Genomic DNA, 15301 nt, shown 5'->3' with positions numbered 1-15301 from the left:
TACATAATCAATTTACATTAGATACATAAACAAAGGGTCATCCAATCAAACAAAAACAAAACAAAAGCAATACATATATATTTTTTAAAGTCAGCCAATCAGTCACTCCGTCCACAATGTGTCTGTGTCCTTGTGTTGTGGTAGGGGAAGGGATGTGGTCTGGGCTGGCAGTTGCTGAAAGGAATTGGCAGGTGTGGTTGGTCGGTGCTGTTTCCAGGGTTGGTGCTGGTGTTGTGGCTTGGACTGGGAAAACCTGGGTTGGTACTTCTCTTGGGACTGGGACTGGAGGCCAAGGGTTGGTGCTGGGGACCGGGAAGAAAAAAAACAGGAACCAGTAACTGGGTCTGCTCCAGGTGCTAGGTCAAGATTTGGGTCTGTAGAGAAGGGGAAGGACAACCTGAGCAGCGAGCAGACACACCTGGAAGCACAAGACCCATAGGTCAGTGATGGTACCCCCCTATCGCCTGCTCGCTCTGGGCATAGGTCTAGAGCTTTGGTCCTTCTTCCACGCCTCTTCTAGTGTGCCGATGAATGGTTCCTAGTCCTGGTCTGATTCTATGAGAGGAATAAATGCAGAGGGAGAAATGGATGGAGAGGGAGCAGGGGATGGGGGGGGGGGGGGGGGGGGGGGTGAAGGCAGTTCAGAGCGTCCAAGGGGTCTGGACTGAGGCTGGCTGGTTTGCTGTTGTGCGGGATCAGGGACAGGAGGGGCTAAAGGATGTGGCTCTGGGTCATTAAGCTTCAATGCCATACAACTCTCCTTCCGTGGCCTCCAATTGCTCTTAAATACAAGTAAAACTAAATGCATGCTCTTCAACCGATCGCTACCTGCACCTACCCGCCTGTCCAACATCACTACTCTGGACGGCTCTGACTTAGAATACGTGGACAACTACAAATACTTAGGTGTCTGGTTAGACTGTAAACTCTCCTTCCAGACCCATATCAAACATCTCCAATCCAAAGTTAAATCTAGAATTGGCTTCCTATTTCGCAACAAAGCATCCTTCACTCATGCTGCCAAACATACCCTTGTAAAACTGACCATCCTACCAATCCTCGACTTTGGCGATGTAATTTACAAAATAGCCTCCAATACCCTACTCAACAAATTGGATGCAGTCTATCACAGTGCAATCCATTTTGTCACCAAAGCCCCATATACTACCCACCATTGCGACCTGTACGCTCTCGTTGGCTGGCCCTCGCTTCATACTCGTCGCCAAACCCACTGGCTCCATGTCATCTACAAGATCCTGCTAGGTAAAGTCCCCCCTTATCTCAGCTCGCTGGTCACCATAGCATCTCCCACCTGTAGCACACGCTCCAGCAGGTATATCTCTCTAGTCACCCCCAAAACCAATTCTTTCTTTGGCCGCCTCTCTTTCCAGTTCTCTGCTGCCAATGACTGGAACGAACTACAAAAATCTCTGAAACTGGAAACACTTATCTCCCTCACTAGCTTTAAGCACCAACTGTCAGAGCAGCTCACAGATTACTGCACCTGTACATAGCCCACCTATAATTTAGCCCTATCAACTACCTCTTTCCCAACTGTATTTAATTAATTTATTTATTTTGCTCCTTTGCACCCCATTATTTTTATTTCTACTTTGCACATTCTTCCATTGCAAAACTACCATTCCAGTGTTTTACTTGCTATATTGTATTTACCTTGCCACCAAGGCCTTTTTTGCCTTTACCTCCCTTCTCACCTCATTTGCTCACATTGTATATAGACTTGTTTATACTTTATTATTGACTGTATGTTTGTTTTACTCCATGTGTAACTCTGTGTTGTTGTATCTGTCGAACTGCTTTGCTTTATCTTGGCCAGGTCGCAATTGTAAATGAGAACTTGTTCTCAACTTGCCTACCTGGTTAAATAAAGGTAAAATAAAATAAATAAATAAATAAATAAATACAATTAAGGAGCGGGGAGGAGTTAGGGGCAATAGGGCGCATAATAGGGAGGTCTGGGTCCGTTGGTGGTATGATGAGGGGTCTAGGAGGGGGAAGACGGTTCATCAAAGGGAACAAGGGGTTTGGCGGGTCGTGTTTGCTGGCGTCAAGGTTTGGGTTCTGGTGTGGTCTTCTGGTCTGGTCTCTTGTTGGTCTGTTGTTTGTCTGGTCTTTTCGATTTGGTCATTTTTGTCCAGTTTGGGTAGTTGTCATCTACGAACTGGAATTGTGTGGTGAGGGGGTCTTCCGGTTGTATGACCTCTCTCTGAGTTAAATGGGGCTGAATCTACGCACTTTCTGAATTTTGACCAAAAGTATTCTAGTAACTGGGGGGTCCTGAAACTGCCTTCAAATGATTTCTGTGGCGCTGGGGGTTTCACGGGGCAGTTCACGTCAGACGGCACAAAGCCCATTCCTCTCTGGAGAACTACCCTGCTGAATTCCAGGCGGGTCATGGTTTCTGGTCTGGTGGTTGTTGTTGCTGGTCCTGCTGTTCCCTGGCGTTTGACGGCTCCATCCTTGGCAGGCTCCTCGTTGGAGATTAGTGTCTGCCTCACTGCGTCGTAGTGGCTTATCAAAGTATGTATTTCAATACTTCTGAGTATTTTGTAATTTGTATTACACTGGGCTGAACTATAGTCCAATGTATTTGGTAACAATATATTTCCGGGAGCTGTAATTTGTATTTTCAAAATACAAAATACTTTCTATTCATTTTTTCATAGCAGATCACTATGGTCCCCTTTCACCTTGCATTGGTGTCAGAAGTCTGATAGCACTATGGTGTGATAAGAGCATTTGCTAAATTAACTAAACATAAATGTGTTTGTGAAAATGGACAATTGTAAAGCACGCTGAGTATTATTCCAGTAAGCTCCGCCCAAAACAAGGTTTAGTCTAGAAGGAATACATATTTTGTCAAAATTGACATTTCATAGCAGGTTTAGGATAATTAACGTAGCAGGTTAGGAGAATTAGGTTAAGTTGTATCCCATCTAGCCATGACCCCGAAACAAGGCCAATAACATAATGAATAAAAATGTAAATGCAACATGCAACAATTTCAAAGATTTTACTGAGATACAATTCATATAAGGAAATCATTCATTGTAAATAAATTCATCAGGCCCTAATCTATGGATTTCACATGACTTGGAATACAGATATGCATCTGTTGGTCACAGATACCTAAAACAAAAAAGGTAGGGGCGTGGATCATAAAACCAGTCAGTATCTGATGTGACCACCATTTGTCTCATGCAGCGCAACACACTCCTTCGCATAGAGTTGACCAGGCTGTTGATTGTGGCCTGTGGAATGTTGTCCAACTCCTCTTCAATGGCTGTGCGAAGTTGCTGCATATTGGCGGGAACTGGAGCATGCTGTTGTAGACGTTGATCCAGAGCATTCCAAACTTGCTTATTGGGTGACATATCTGGTGATTACGCAGCACATGCAAGAACTGGGACATTTTCAGCTTCCAGGAATTGTGTACAGATCTTTGTGACGTGGGGCTGTGCATTGTCATGCTGAAGCATGAGGAGATGGAGGCGGATGAATGTCACGACAACGGGCCTCAGGATCTCGTCATGGTATCTCTGTACAGTCAAATTGCCATAGATAAAATGAAATTGTGTTCCTTGTCTGTAGCTTATGCCTGCCCATACCATAACCCCACCACCACAGTGGGGCACTATGTTCACAACGTTGACATCAGCAAACCACTTGCCCACAAGACACACGTGGTCTGCGGTTGTGAGGTCGGTTGGACGTACTGACACATTTTATAAAATGACTTTGGAGACGGTTTACAATAAATTAACATTCAATTCTCTGGCAACAGCTCTGGTGGACATTCCTGCAGTCAGCATACCAATTGCGCGTTCCCTCAAAACTTTAGACATCTGTGGCATTGTGTTGTGTGACAAAATTGCACATTTTAAATTGACCTTTTATTGTCCCCAGCACAAGCTGCATCTGTGTAACGATAGTGTGGTTTAATCAGCTGCTTGATGTGCCACACCTGTAAGGTGGCTGGAGTAGCTTGGAAAATGAAAAATGCTCACTAACAGGAATGTAAACAAATTTGTGCACAACTTTTTAGAGAAGTACATTTTCTGTGCATATGGAACATTTTTGGCATATTTTATTTCAGCTCATGAAACATGGGACCAACACTACAAGTTGCGTTTATATTTTTGTCCAGTGTAATACCCTGTGTGCTTTGCAGTTCATTTTGGTATGTCCATTTTCACATAAACATTTACATATTGGTCATTTGGCAAACACGCTCATCCAGAGTGACTTACAGTCAGTGCATTCAACTAAAGCAGATTAACAACACTTATCACAGCCATAGCAAATAAAACGGTTCTGTAATCGTTACTGAGAATGTTGTTGCTGTTTGTGTCGTCTACTTGAAAATGTCCTTCAGTATTTTAAAATATTAAATACGTATTTAAATTAAATCAATTTCAAAGTACAATTATTTTCTAGATTATTTTGATACGTTGCTCTTTATTGTGTTTTGTAATTGTAATTTGGTAGTTTTGCCCATATCCTGATGAAAAGGTCATATCATTCTGTCCAAACAAAACAGGCATACCAGGGCAGGAGGACCTTGTCAATGAGAAGCTTGTATAAAATGTCAAAAACACTTAATTCTAAATCATTGTTTTCATGCAGCTTAAATTCTTCGGCCACGCTAATGTGAAAAATACGAAAACCAGTCCATATCATTGTGAGGAATGCCGAACGCATCATAGCGTGGAGTATTAAGTTACCCACAGTTCATATGATTTAGCAGAACATGCATTAAAACCTTGAGGAGAATGCAATAACATATGGATATTGCAATAATTGTTGCACTAAGTTCAACATTAGTGGACCATTTTTGTTTGTACAGGCCTGGCCAGGTGCTGAGTGTGCAACAACCCGTCCACTGATTACATTTCTCCTGCAGCCTGTTTCTTCATGTTCTGTCCCCAGTCTGGACTCCATCACACTGTGCCATTGGCAGAGTGCTGTGTGTTGCTCCATCAGACCCTGGCTGCTGGCCCAGATACCTTCCTCTTCTTCCCGTACCCTGGGGCCAGTTTGTACCCTCCAGACCCCTGTGCTCCAAATACTGTGCTCCACACTCGCGCATGCACACACACACACATACACGGCCCTGTGGCAAGCGGTAATCGACAGCTCTCTGCATTCCCTGGAGCGGCTCCAAGGCCCCAGCCATGGCACTGGAGGTTTTTCCCTGTGAAGAAAGGATCATTAAGAAGATAGGGCTCATTTCAACACTTTTTGAACATGTCTCAGAGGGGTTGTCAAAAAAAAAGAGTGTCCAGCCATCGGATTTACAGTCTCTCTGTCTGCACCTCTTTGTTTGGTTTCACAATCTGAATCTGGGAATGGACACAAAATGTTTCCCCACAGCTCCTTCATGGGGGATCAACCCATTGACTCCCATTTGAGACAAAATGGCATAACCATACAGATATACAATATAAACTCAGCAAAAAAAGAAACGTCCCTTTTTCAGGACCCCCGTTTTTCAAAGATAATTCGTAAAAGATCCAAATAACTTCACAGATCTTCATTGTAAAAGGTTTAAACTATCATTGTCTGAAAAATATAACTGCCTATCATTGTCTATCATTGTCTTCAAATATCATTGTCTGAACTACTGAACTACTACACTGAACAAAAATATAAATGCAACATGTACAGTGTTGGTCCCATGTTTCATTAGCTGAAATATATGCATTTTGAAATGGTTCATATGCACAAAAAATGTTAGTGAGCATTTCTCCTTTGCCGAGATAATTCATCCACCTGGAAGGTGTGGCATATCAAGAAGGGGGGGGGGGGGGGGGGGGGTGCTGAGGAGTATTTCTGTATGTAATTAAACCCTACTCGTTATGATTGGCTGGGCCTGCTTGTGCCTTCCAAGGCCCACCCATGGCTGCAACCCTACCCAGTCATGTGAAATCCATAGGTTAGGGCCTAACACAATTATTTAAATTGACTGATTGCCTCACATGAACTGTAACTCAGTAAAATCATAGAAATTGACATTTTTGTTCAGTATATAAAAACTATAAAAAAACAACAGCTTTGGTGCTATTTTAACATGGATGTTGTGAATTTTCAAATCTCTTAATACAAAACTCCAAATTGGTAACATTTGTAATGCAGCAAGTCTTACATTCAAAACCTTCTCTTGTGCATTCATTTTGTTTGGAAACATCTTTCATCACACGACCATTGATCCAAAATATTATGAAATGCCTTGAACAGCAAATGACACCTTTACAGGAAAGTATTCAGACCACTAGAAATCCTCACCAATCTACACACAATACCCCATAACGACAAAAGAAAACAGGTTTGAGACATTTTTGCAAGTTTATTAGAAATAAAATACTAAAATATCACATTTACATAAACATTCAGACCCTTTACTCAGTACTTTGTCGAAGCACCTTTGGCAGCGATTACAGCCTCTTCTTAGGTCTTAAGTCTTCTTAGGTATAACGCTACAAGCTTGGCACACCTGTATATGGGGAGTTTCTCCCATTCTCCTCTGCAGATCCTCTCAAGCTCTCTCAGGTTGGATGGGGAGTGTCGCTACACAGCTATTTTCAGGTCTCTCCAGATATGTTTGATCGGGTTCAAGTCCGGGCTCTGGCTGGGCCACTCCAGGACATTCAGAGACTTGTCCTGAAGCCTCTCTGGCATTTTCTTGGCTCTGTGCGTTAGGGTTGATGTCCTGTTGGAAGGTGAACCTTTGCCGCAATCTGAGGTCCTGAGCGCTCTGGAGCAGGTTTTCAGGAAGGATCTCTCTGTACTTTGCTCCGTTCATCTTTCCCTTGATCCTGAATTGTTTCCCAGGCCCTGCCGCTGAAAAACATCCTCACAGCATGATGCTGCCACCACCCTGCTTCACCATAGAGATGGTGTCCGGTTTCCTCCAGACATGAAGCTTAACATTCAGACCAAAGAGTTCTTGGTTTCATCAAACCAGAGAATCTTGTTTCTTATGGTGTGAGAGTCCTTTAGGTTCCTTTTGGCAAACTCCAAGTGGGCTGTCATGTGCCTTTTACTGAGGAGTGGCTTCTGTCTGGCCACTCTACCATAAACTCCTGAAGTGCTGCAGAGATAGGTGGTCCTTCTGGAAGGTTCTCCCATTTCCAAAGAGGAACTCTGGAGGTCTGTCAAAGTGACCATTGGGTTCTTGGTAACCTCCATGACCAAGGACCTTCTCACCCGATTCCTCAGTTTGGCCGGGCAGCCAGCTCGAAAATCAAATCAAATCAAATTTGATTTGTCACATGCGCCTTACCGTGAACTTTATTTGTAGACCTTATCGTGAACTTTATTTGTAGACCTTATCGTGAACTTCATTTGTAGACCTTATCGTGAACTTTATTTGTAGACCTTACCGTGAACTTTATTTGTAGACCTTACCGTGAACTTTATTTGTAGACCTTACCGTGAACTTTATTTGTAGACCTTACCGTGAAATACCAACTTACAAGTCCTTCTTGAACAGTGCAGTTCAAGAAGAGTTAAGAAAATATTCACAATTTTTTTTTATTTTTTTTTTTACACAATAACATAATTATAACGAGTCTATATACAGGGGGTATCGGTACCGAGTCAGTGTGCGAGGGTACAGGTTAGTTGAGGTCATTTGTACATGTAGGTACTGGTGAAGTGACAATGCATAGATAATAAACAGCGAGTAGCAGCAGTGTACAAAGAAATGGGGAGGGGGTCAATGTAATAGTCCGGTGGCCATTTGAGTAATTGTTCAGCAGTCTTATGGCTTGGGGGTAGAAGCTGTTAAGGAGCCTTTTGGTCCTAGACTTGGTACTCCTGTACCGCTTGCCGTGCGTTAGCTGAGAAAACAGTCTGACTTGGGTGACTGGAGTCTCTGACAATTTTATGGGCTTTCCTCTGACACAGCCTATTATATAGGTCCTGGATGGCAGGAAGCTTGGCCCCAGTGATGTACTGGGCCTTACGCACTACTCTCTGTAGCGCCTTACGGTCAGTTGCCCAGCAGTTGCCATACCAGGCGGTGATGCAACTGGTATGGATGCTCTCGGTGGTGCAGCTGTAGAACTTTTTGAGGATCCGGGGACCCATGCCAAATCATTTCAGTCTCCTGAGGGGGAAAAGTTTTGTTATGCCCTATTCACGACTGTCTTGGTGTGTTTGGACAATGATAGTTCGTTGGTGATGTGGACACCAAGGAACTTGGAACTCTCAACCTGCTCCACTACAGCCCCGTTGATGTTAATGGGGGGCCTGTTCAGTCCACCTTTTCCTGTAGTCCACAATCAGCTCCTTTGTCTTGCTCACATTGAGGTAGAGGTTGTTGTCCTGGCACCACACTGCCAGTTCTCTGACCTCCTCCCTATAGGGTGTCCCATCGTTGTCGGTGATCAGGCCTACCACTGTACCACAGCAAACCTAATGGTGGTGTTGGAGTCGTGTTTGGACATGCAGTCGTGGGTGAACAGGGAGTACAGGAAGGGACTAAGTACACACCCCTGAGGGGCCCCAGTATTGAGGATCAGCGTGGCAGACGTGTTGTTGCCTTACCACCTGGGGGTGGCCCGTCAGGAAGTCCAGGACTCTAGTAAGAGTCTTGGTGGTTTCAAACTTCTTCCATTTAAGAATGACGGAGGCCACTGTGTTCTTGGAGTCCTTCAATGCTGCAGACATTTTATGCTACCCTTCCCCAAATCTGTGCCTCGACACAATTCTGTCTCGGCTCTCTATGGACAATTCCTTCACCCTCATGTCTAGGTTTTGCTCTGACATGCACTGTCAACTGTGAGACCTTAAATAGACAGGTGTGCCTTTTAAATCATGTCCAATCAATTGAATGTACCACAGGTGGACTCCAATCAAGTTGTGAACCGGCTCAAGGATGATCAATGGAAACAGGATGCACCTGAGCAAATTTTCACATCTCATAGCAAAGGGTCTGAATAGTTATGTAAAAAAGGTATTTCTGTTTTTGTAATTTTGCAAACATTTCTAGAAAACAGTTTTTGCTTTGTCATTATGGGGTGTTGTATCTAGATTAATGAGGAACGTTTTTTGTTTAATCAATTTTAGAAAAAGGCTGTAACGTAAGAAAATATGGATAGTCAAGGGGTCTAAATACTTTCCGAATGCGCTGTAAACATGGCCGCACAGGTTCATGGCTCCTAAGAAACTTTGCAATGTAAAAGCATTTCGCTACATCCGCAATAACATCTGCTAAATATGTTTATACGACCAATACAATTTGATTTGACGATTTGAATTGATTGATTTATCACCAAAACACAACAAAATGATATCTTCTCAATTTAGTTGTTTTAACAACCAAATAGCAAAAATTGCAAGATACACGTTTCAAAATTGTCCTTTTGTCACGCCCTGACCTTAGTTATCTTTGTTTTCTTTATTATTTTGGTTAGGTCAGGGTGTGACGAGGGTGGTTTGTTTAGTTTTTGTATTGTCTAGGGGTCTTAGTATGTCTAGGGGTTGTTACATATCTAGGTGTTTATATGTCTATGGTTGCCTAGATTGGTTCCCAATCAGAGGCAGCTGTTTATCGTTGTCTCTGATTGGGGACCATATTTAGGTAGCCATATTCCTTGGGTATTTCAAGGGTTATTGTCTATGTGTAGTTGCATGTCAGCACTCATTATATATAGCTTCACGGTCGTTTTGTTAGTGTGTTTAGTGTTCTTCGTTTAATAAAGAAGAATGTATTCATATCACGCTGCGCCTTGGTCTCCTCGTTATGACGAACGTGACACCTTTGAATGTAATATGCTACAGTACTGCGAATTATAGTACATTACACTGTTCTGACATTAGGCAATATATACTTGCACTATCCATCAAAATGTACCCATAAAAAAAACATAATTTCTATCCCATGTGTGATCAAAGGTGTGATTGAAACATCTTTCACAATCATTGATGAAAAAATATATTGTTCAGATATAATTACTATACAAAGTCAAAAGTTATGACACACCTACTCATTCAAGGATTTTTCTTTATTTGTACTATTTTCTACATTGCAGAATAATAGTGAAGACATCAACACTATGAAATAACACATATGGAATCATGTAGTAACCAGAAAAGTGTTAAACAAATCAAAATCTATTTTATATTTGAAATTCTTCAAAGTAGTGGAATTTCTTTCCTTCTTAATGCGTTTGAGCCAATCAGTTGTGTTGTGACAAGGTAGGGGTGGTATACAGAAGATAGCCCTATTTGGTAAAAGACCAAGTCCATATTATGGCAAGAACAGCTCAAATAAGCAAAGAGCAATGACAGTACACTATTACATGAAGGTCAGTCAATCCGGAAAACTTTCGGAAACTTTCTTTTGAAGTTTCTTCAAGTGCAGTCTCAAAAACCATCAAGTGCTATGATAAAACTGGCTCTCATGAGTACGGCCACAGGAAACTAAGTCCTAGAGTTATCTCTGCTGCAGAGGATAAGTTTATTCGAGTTTGCAGCCCACGTAAATACTTCACAGACTTCAAGTAACAGACACATCTCAACATCAACTGTTCAGAGGAGACTGGTTGAATCAGGCCTTCATGGTCAAATTTCTGCAAAGAAACCACTACTAAAGGACACCTATAATAAGAAGAGACTTGCTTGGCCCAGGCAAGTCGTGGTTTCCATGGAAATTAGACCGGTGGAAATCTGCCCTTTGGTCTGATGAGTCCAAATTCGATTTTTGGTTCCAACCGCCGTGTCTTTGTGAGACGCAGAGTAGGTGAACGGATGATCTCTGCATGTGTTGTTCCCACCATGAAGCATTGAGGAGGTGTGGGGGTGCTTTGCTGGTGACACTGTTAGTGATTCATTTACAATTGAAGACACACTTAACCAGCATGGCTACCATGGTTTGCGCTTAGTGGGACTATCATTTGTTTTTCAACAGGACAATGACCCAACACACCTCCAGGTTGTGTAAGGGCTATTTAACCAAGAAGGAGAGTGATGTACAGTGATGCAGTGCTGCATCAGAATACCTGGCCTCCACAATCACCTGACCTCAACCCAATTAAGATAGTTTGGGATGACTTGGACTGCAGAGTGAAGGGTAAGCAGCCAACAAGTGCTCAGCATATGTGGGAACTCCTTGAAGAGTGTTGGAAAAGCTTTCCAGGTGTATTGTAATCAAATAAAATAAATTAATAAAATAAACAACTTTTAGTAGGCACAAGTTTACATCAAGCCTGTCTTGTGCATTTGGCCATAGGTTCTCATCGACACAGTAAATTACTTCATTGTTCATGCACCTGGGGAAAAACCTTTTGGCATGGCAAATCCATGCCTGAAGGAGGTTGGCATGCTCAAGGGGATGACAATCATACACCTTCCACCTGTATTGTAATAAAGTCTTTTACAGTATTGTATTGTATTTATGTACTTTAGTGGTCCTTTAGTGGCTCAGTTACTAAGCAGTTACTAAGCAGTTACTCAGTTACTAAGCACATGGCACTAACAACACTAGTGGTGGGTGCTATTGAAAATGGTATCCACGAGTTCATCTGACTCGGAGGAAGTAGCGAAGGGGCTTCATTGACAAAATTCTATAGTAGCCCTTTAAAAGATTCCTGTCATTTCACAGTACACTACAGGGTACTAGTTGCAGTGAAAGTAAAGTGACACAGGTGGGTTAAGGCGTTCTTTTTTCACAGGTGGGTTAAGGTGTTATTGCTGTAGAAGGACAGTGTATACTGCTGATTACTTGAGACTATACCTCCAGTGGGATTTGAACTCACAACCTCTTGACCTGAATTTCCTGCACTGCTGCCAGGTCTGGGTGAGTGGCAGAGATTGACCACAGATTTAATGGCAAGAATACAGTTCTGCACTTTGCTAAATGTTGCCCAGAATCAAGCCAATAATTATCTGATAACACCAATGTAATAATAGACACTTGATGTAAAGTGCGCATAAATGCTTTGAGGATTTGAATATTTTGGGCAGAAGTGCATTAATGTTTCAGACATGCCACCAGGTATATCTTTATTACTAAAGAGCATATATCCACATAATTTCAATATTAGGGTACCGTTAAGGTACAGTGTTTTTTTGGGGGTATTAAAAGGTCAAAGGTACACACGTAAGGCACCTTCAGAGGTACACATAGGACCCGCATGGTACTGGTCAGTTCTTTTTCGGGTACATATGCAGATAATCTAGCATAATGGTACATTTGTTGAGGTACAATCATCACTGGGCTTTGAAATGTAGGTTGGGCAATATACTGGTGGGGCTCATTACCATATTTGGGTGCATGGTCTAATATATGTGTGTTTGTGCAAAGCTTTATCATAAAGTTACTGGTCCCCTCCCCCATGTCAAACACTTGCTTAAGAGATGGGATTATTAAGGGGACAGGGTGACATCACCCTAACTCTAATTTTAATACACCAATGGTAACATGATAGTCTCTTACCTAATTTGAATAAGTACCGCCTTGTAACCAACATCAGAAGGAAATGTCTACAGAGAGCTAGCTACTCTCCTGGTGCCAAAATGTGACTGTTGCGTGTCAGCAAATGTATATTTAAAGTTTACACTATTCATCTATGGCAAAGATACTTATATGTTTCCCCTTTCATCTGTGTCTGGTGTTAGCTAGTTACTGGCTAGCTAGGTCTTCATCTGTGTCTGGTGTTAGCTAGTTACTGGCTAGCTAGGTCTTCATCTGTGTCTGGTGTTAGCTAGTTACTGACTAGCTAGGTCTTCATCTGTGTCTGGTGTTAGCTAGTTACTGGCTAGCTAGGTCTTCATCTGTGTCTGGTGTTAGCTAGTTACTGACTAGCTAGGTCTTCATCTGTGTCTGGTGTTAGCTAGTTACTGGCTAGTTAGGTCTTCATCTGTGTCTGGTGTTAGCTAGTTACTGACTAGCTAGGTCTTCATCTGTGTCTGGTGTTAGCTAGTTACTGGCTAGCTAGGTCTTCATCTGTGTCTGGTGTTAGCTAGTTACTGGCTAGCTAGGTCTTCATCTGTGTCTGGTGTTCGCTAGTTACTGGTTAGCTAGGTCTTCATCTGTGTCTGGTGTTAGCTAGTTACTGGCTAGCTAGGTCTTCAGCCAGCGTGAAACAAAAGGTGGAGGAGGGTACTTCAAAACTCTGACACAGTTGTCAGTGCTGCTGTGAACCGCATCATAAGAGGCTTGCCAAACGGGAAATGTATATAATTAATGCCATTTCAATGTTGCTTTGTGCATCACCAAATTTGCTTGAGATGATTTTACTGCAACACTGCTCACTGCATCCAAGTTTCTTTTCATAGGTGTTTCAAAGAGCTGTCAGTCAAGGCCAGCTCATGAATATAAACTCCCCGCCCACTCACCCTGTCTTTTCGAACTTCCTGGTAGTTAACGGTGAGAGAAAAATAGAAGTACATTTTCTCACATTTTGAGCCTTTCTTTATTCTATATATACACAAATATTATGGGTGATATTTTAGTAATTCAGAAGGCTATTTAACATGGGAATCAGGATTTCTGTTCAGAACCTTCAAGCATTCTTTGTGGTGAGCACACTTGGGACCCAGCCTCAACTGGACTCAACCTTGAGGTTCGCAGTAAACTGACCTTCTTGCCACACCATCAAGTCAGTGGGCGTGACATATCAGCTACAGTAAGTCACTGTGAATGTCACAATAACTACTTGCAGCAAGCTGATTATTGAAAAGTAAACTTCCCAGTGACCAACTGCCACTAGGTCGTTGAGAAATTCACAGTAAACTCATATCAGCAGAACTTTTGATTGCCACAAACTCAAGCTGTTGATAACTGAGGTGCTCAACCTTAATTAACTAACGGTTGCCACAAATACAACATATTTTAGACTATACCCCTAAATATGGCAATGAGCCCCTCCCCAATACATTGCCCCCACATACATTTTAAAGCGCAGTGAAAGTGAGGTAAACAATAAAAAGTCATTTTACAACAATAACGCCTTTATTCAACTGTAAACAAACTGTATTTTTACTGCAACTCAGTAGCAGGTAAATCACAGGTTTAAAAAAAAAAAAAAAATTACAGTGTGTGCCATAAGCACATCTAAAGCATCCTATAACTGTAGAACCTGTCATTGGTTCTACCTAGAACCAGAGGGTTCTTCAAACAGCAGCATGCTTATTTGTTCTAATCTTTTAACAACCTTTATCACACCCACAGATCCATTGGCATAGCCAGAAATACAGGTTGTTGGCACCGGAGAGGTTTAGTGTTCAAATCCCAAATGAGGTTGACTACCAAGTAATCAAAATTGGGCTGGTCTGCGAAACTTGACCCAACATTATCATATTTCCCAGCATACTGTATTGCAGTTAAATTCTCTTGAATTGTTTGTTTCAATATCTGTGTTTTTTTGCATGTACACTGATTTATTAATGAATGAATGTATCTTATGCTACACTAACACAAATAACTTACATTTTTCTAAACAAATCCAATCTGTTAGTTGACTTATTGCACCCATTACTGAAAGGATCTTTCTTGTTTAGATGGTTTAGTTACTCTCATCCAGTTCCTTTTCTAACCCTGGCAGTCATTCTGAATGCAGATTGCAGGAATCCACGCTGGCTGAATTTTTATAGGAATAACACGTCACTTTGCAAACTAGCGTAATGTTACTTTATATTGGTTTTGCTTTAGATTGTACTTTTCACCAATGTTCAAAACACAACGAAGGCTGGTCACCAGCGTAAACACAACGAAGGCTGGTCACCAGCGTAAACACAACGAAGGCTGGTCACCAGCGTAAACACAACGAAGGCTGGTCACCGCCGTAAACACAACGAAGGCTGGTCACCAGCGTAAACACAACGAAGGCTGGTCACCAGCGTAAACACAACGAAGGCTGGTCACCAGCGTAAACACAACGAAGGCTGGTCACCAGCGTAAACACAACGAAGGCTGGTCACCAGCGTAAACACAACGAAGGCTGGTCACCAGCGTAAACACAACGAAGGCTGGTCACCAGCGTAAACACAACGAAGGCTGGTCACCAGCGTAAACACAACGAAGGCTGGTCACCAGCGTAAACACAACGAAGGCTGGTCACCAGCGTAAACACAACGAAGGCTGGTATGCCAGCATAACCAACTAGACCAGGGATGGGCAACTACAGCCTTTGAGGGCTTGATCGGTGTCACACTTTTGCCCCAGCCACAGCTAACACACCTGACTCCAATAATCAGTTAATCATGATCTTCAGTTTAGAATGCAATTTGTTTAATCAGCTGTGTTTGCCATGGATGGAGAAAAAGTGTGACA

The sequence above is a fragment of the Oncorhynchus mykiss genome, chromosome 2 (genome assembly GCF_013265735.2).
Source record: "Oncorhynchus mykiss isolate Arlee chromosome 2, USDA_OmykA_1.1, whole genome shotgun sequence".
Taxonomy (NCBI): domain Eukaryota; kingdom Metazoa; phylum Chordata; class Actinopteri; order Salmoniformes; family Salmonidae; genus Oncorhynchus; species Oncorhynchus mykiss.
This window is presented reverse-complemented; position numbering follows the sequence as displayed.